General features: G+C 36.7%; 1 pseudogene; it reads right to left on the reverse strand.

The window, feature by feature from the left end:
- Window positions 1-289: 289 nt before the first annotated feature.
- LOC138166820 (small ribosomal subunit protein RACK1-like) lies at window positions 290-5,220 on the reverse strand (annotated as a pseudogene).
- Window positions 5,221-5,429: the final 209 nt, after the last annotated feature.

Consider the following 5,429-nt stretch of genomic DNA (forward strand, 5'->3'; position numbering starts at 1 on the left):
AAATGCTCTTTATCTCTTGTTTGGTCATAAACTCCTCCCTTCTCCATAAAACTGACAGGTTAACTATTCCTTGCTCCCCCAGATTGCTTACAGTATCATCCTTTATATCTAGATCATGCACCCATTTAGACTTCATTTTGGTATACGGTGTAAGATATTGGTCTGCTCAGTTTCTGCCATACTATTTTCCAGTTTTCCCTGCAGTTTTGTTAAATAGTGAATTCTTTTTTTTTTTCAAAAGGCAGAAATTAATGTCTTTACTTCAAAATCTGAGTTATGGTTAACCCCTTTATGGAGTGCCAATTGTCATCTGCCACACAGTTGTCTGTATATCCAGCAAAAAGGGTCTGGCCACCAGCAGACATGGCTAAGGAAGTACACTGGGGAGGCTCAGCCTTGCTGCTGGTGCTAATAACTTTTTGCTTAAGCTCATCCACAATGATTTGCCCTCTAGGTCTCAGATCTTGATGTTGGGCCCAGTAGCAGCACAGAGCCAGTAGTGATTGGGGCTAAAGCAGAGAGCATTAATTATGTCACCATCATTCAGAGTATAGAGGTGCTTACCCTCACTGAAGTCCCACAGTATGGCCTGACCATCCTTGCCTCCAGAGGCACAAAGAGAGCCATCAGGAGAAACTGTAACTGTGTTTAGGTAGCCCGTGTGCCCAATGTGGTTTGTCTTCAGTTTGCAGTTGGCCAAGTTCCAGACTTTGACCAGCTTGTTCCAGCCATAGGAGACAATGATGGGATTGCTGCTATTGTGTAAAAAAAGGACACAGGACACCCACTCTGAGTGGCTCTCATCCTGCACAGTGTATTTACAGACACCCAGGGTGTTCCACCGCTTGATAGTCTTATCCTGCAACTATGCTAAATTTATTTATTAACTCAAGTATTTTTTTTACTTGATTCTCTAGGATTCTCTTAAGTGTATCATCATATCATCTGCAAACAGTGATAGCTTAGTTTCTTCTTTGCCTAACCTAATTCCTTTAATTTCTTTTTCATCTCTTATTGCTACAGCTAACATTTCTAGTACCAAATTGAATAGGAGGGGTGATAGTGGGCATCCTTGTTTCACCCCCAATCTTATTGGAAATGTTTTTAGTTTATCCCCATTACATATAATACTTGCTGATGGTTTTAGATAGATGCTACTTATAATTATAAGGAAGACTACATTTATTCTTATACTTTCTAGTGTTTTAAATAGTAGTGGATATTGTATTTTGTCAAAGGCTTTTTATGCAGATATTGAGATGACTGATTATACTAATAGTTTTCCTAATATTGAATCATCCTTGCATTCCTGCAATAAATCCTACCTGATGAAAGTTTATTATTCTCATGATAAGTTGTTGTAGTCTTTTTGCTAGTATTTTATTTAAAATTTTTGCATCTATATTCATGAGGGAAATTGGTCTATAATTTTCTTTACTTTGGCTCTTCCCAATTTAGGTATTGGTACCATATTTGTGTCCTAAAAAAATTGGCAGGACTCCTCCAATTTTCCCAAATAGTTTATGAAGTATTGAAAGCAATTGTTCTTTAAATGGTTGATAGAATTTGCTTGTAAAACCATCTGGCCATGGAGAGTTTTGCCTAGGGAGTTCATTGATGGTTTGTTCAATTTATATTTCTGAGATGGGTTTAAGTATTCTATTTCTTCTTCAGTTAATCTGCACAATTTATTTTTTGTAAATATCCATCCATTTCAATGAGATCATCAAATTTATGGGCATATAGTAGGACAAAATAATTCCTAATTACTGTTTTAATTTTCCTCTTCATTGGATGTTAATTCGCCCTTTTCATTTTTGATACTGATAATTTGGTTTCCTTCTTTCTTTTTTTTATCAAATTGACTAAAGTCTATCAATTTTATTGTTTTCTTTTCATAAAACCAGATCTTATGTTTATTTATTAATAAAATGGTTTTCTTAATTTCAGTTTTTTAATCTCTCCTTTGGTTTTCAGTAAATTTAGTATTTAATTGGAGATTTTCAATTTGTTTTTTTTCTATTTTTTTTCATTTGCATGACTAATTTAATGACCTCCATTTTCTCTATTTTATTTATGCATGCATTCAAAGATATAAAACCTCCCCTTCTTTTTCTACACCCCACAAGTTTTGGTATGTTGTCTCATTATTGTCATTCTCTTGAATGAAATTATTGTTTCTGTGATTTCTTATTTGACCCACTCATTCTTTAGAATTAAATTATTTAGTTTCCAATTAGTTTTTAGTCTGTCTTTCCATGGCCCTTTATTACATCTAATGTTTTTGCATCATTATCTGAAAAGGATGCATTTAGTATTTCTGCCTTTCTACACTGGATCGTAAGGTTTATATGCCCTAGTACATGGTCTGTTTTTGTGTGCATGCCATGTGCCTCTGAGTAGAAGGTATATTCTTTCTTATCCCCATTCAGTTTTCTCCAGAGGTCTATCATATCTGCCTTTTCTAACATTCTATTCACCTCCTTAACTTCTTTCTTATTTAATTTGAGGTTAGATTTATCAAGTTTAGAGAGGGGGAGATTGAGGTCCCCCACTAGCCTAGTTTTGCTATTTATTTCTTCCTCTAACTCCCTTAACTTCTCCTCTAGAAATCTGGATGCTCTACCATTTAGTGCATATATGTTTAGTAATGATATTGCTTCGTTGTCAATGGTGCCTTTTAGCAAGATATTGTTTCCTTCCTTTTCTCTTTTCATTAGATTTATTTTTGCTTTTGCTTTACCTGAGATAAGGATTACTACCCCTGCTTTTCTTTTTACTTAAGCTGAACCATAACATATTTTCTTACAGCTTTTTAACTTTACCCTATGTGTATCCCCCTGTTTCAAATGTGTTTCTTATAGAGAGCATATTGTAGGATTATTGTTTTTAATCCATTCTGCTATCCACCTCCATTTTATGGGAGACTTCATTCTATTCACATTCACAGTTATGATTACTATATCTGTGTTTTTCCATCTACCCTATTCCCTCCCCTGTTTATGCTTTTATTTCTTCCTTCTCCCTTCACCTCCTTAAGAGTTTTCCTTTTGACCACCACCTCCCTCAGTATTCCCTCTATCAACTCCCCTCCCTTTTCCTACCCTTCCTCCTTACTACATCTTCCCTCCCTTCTAACAGCCCCCCCACCCTTTTCTTTCCCCTTTCCCCTCCTCATGCTTATAGGGCATGATAGATTTTTATTCTTAACAAGATATGTTATTCCCTCCTTTAATCAAAACCAATGAGGATAAATCTCACATGCTCCTCTCCTTTCTTTTCCTCTATTATATAAGTTTTTATGTCTTGTGTTAGAATCCCATACTTAACTGAGTGTTATTCTCTCCTTGAACCAAAACCAATGAGAGTAAAGTTCATAAAATGTTCATTTCCCTCTGTTCTTTACTTCTACTATAATATGTTATTATACCTCTTTTTGTGGCATAATTTACCCTTTTCTACCTCCTCCTTTCCTCTTCTCCCATTATAATTACTTTGCTCCTCTTAATAGGATTTTTTTATCATCACTTTGGTTAATTTATACCCACACCCTCTATCTAAGTATAACCTTTTTATATGTTGTGATGATTATACATTTCTCAATATTGACAGGTATCAGCTTCCCATATGGGGATGTAAACAGTTTGCTCTTATTGAATAACAAGTTGTGTGTGTGTGTGTGTGTTTTCCTTGTTTGCCTTTTTATGTCTCTCTTGAGTTTTGTATTCTGAGATCGAATTTTCCAGTGAACTCAGGCTTTTTTCATTGGGAAGGTTTGAAAGTCCCTTGTTTCATTGAATGACCATCTCCTTGCTGAAAAAACTATGCTTAGTTTTTCTGGATAGTTGATCCTTGGTTGTAGTCTGAGTTCTTTTGCCTTACAAAATATCATATTCTTATCCCTCTGATCTTTTAGTGTAGAAGCTGCTAGGTCCTGTGTGATCCTGACTGTAGTTCCACAATATCTGAATTGTTTCTTTCTTGCTGCCTGGATTGTTTTCTCCTTGATCTGATAGTTCTGGAATTTGGCTGCAATAATTATTGAAGTTTTCAATTTGGGATCTCTTTCAGAAGGTGTCCAGTGGATTCTTTCTATAACCATTTTACTCTCTGGTTCTAGGACTCAGGACAATTTTCCTTGATGTTTTCTTGGAAAATGTTGTCCAGGCTCTATTTTTTTTTATCATGGCTTTCTGGTAGACCAGGAATTCTTAGATTATCTATCCTGGATATCTTCTCCAGGTCACTTGTTTTTCCAGTGAGATATTTTACATTTTCTTCTAATTTTTCATTCTTTAGGTTTTGTTTGACTGATTCTTGATGCCTCATAGAGTCATTAATTTCAAATTGACCGATTCTAATTTTTAGTGAATTATTTTCCTCAATTTATTTTTGAAATTCCTTTTCCATATGTTCAGATTTTGTTTTTAGGGATTTATTTTCTCCAGTTAAGTTTTGCAACTCTTTTCCAATTTCACAAATTTTATTTTTAAGGAACTGTTTTCTTCAGTAATTTTTTTTTTCTATTTTGGCAAATATAATTTTAAAATAATTAGTCATTTATCTCTACCCCTCTACTTTGGCTTTTAAAATCTTTTCTGATCTCTTCCAAGAATGCTTTCTGCACTTGAGAGCAGTTTATATTCCCTGTTGAGGTTTCAAGAGTTGGGTATAGAATCAAAGCTGCCTCCTTGTGAATTTGGTTCTTCTCTCTCAGTATAAAAGGACTCAATCATTTTGATTCTTCCAATTTGCTTCTTTCCCATTGTGATTGCCTATTTCCTGACTTTTAAAGTGGATTTCTGCTTCTGGGTTATAGAGGGCTCTGACCTCCACTTCTTATGCTGGAAGCTAGTGGTCTGGCTATTGGCTTTGTGTGATGTGTCTTCTGGGTGTCTAGACTGGGGCCAAGGCTAGGGCTTTCTGAGTTGCCTCAAGGTTACTCTGAAGCTCACAGTGTAAGGTGTGTGGGAGGTGTGGTCTGGCTGCTCCTGCATTACACTTACCAGCACCTAAAACCCAGGCAGGTTCAGGGCTGATAGTCAGCCACACTGGTGTCTGCAGGCTCCCCTGGTTGTGTGATGGCATAGCTGGGGTTCTCATGTAATGGCTTGCTGGCTCCACCTCTCTTGGGTTCAGAATCACCTGCTGGTCAACTGAAATGGGACTTGCTAGGACAGTTGCTGCCCTGCACCTTACCCTCAGCACAGCCACAGCCATACAGTTACTCTAGGACTACCAAACCTTCTACTGGTTTCTCTATTTCAGCATTTTACCCTGAGGCAGTATTCTTTGGGTTTTCAGGAACTTAGGGAGATAGTGGAATGGCTAGGGTTTACTCCACCATCTTGGCTCCTCGGAGGTCAGGTAGTTGCGTTTTAAACATCCAGGTTGTGGTTTGGTAGGCCCAGAATTAGCCGCCAGTCCTG

Source organism: Petaurus breviceps, unplaced genomic scaffold (assembly GCF_028583685.1).
Source record: "Petaurus breviceps papuanus isolate PSGF00001 unplaced genomic scaffold, PetGlider_PUasm1.0 226, whole genome shotgun sequence".
Classification (NCBI taxonomy): domain Eukaryota; kingdom Metazoa; phylum Chordata; class Mammalia; order Diprotodontia; family Petauridae; genus Petaurus; species Petaurus breviceps.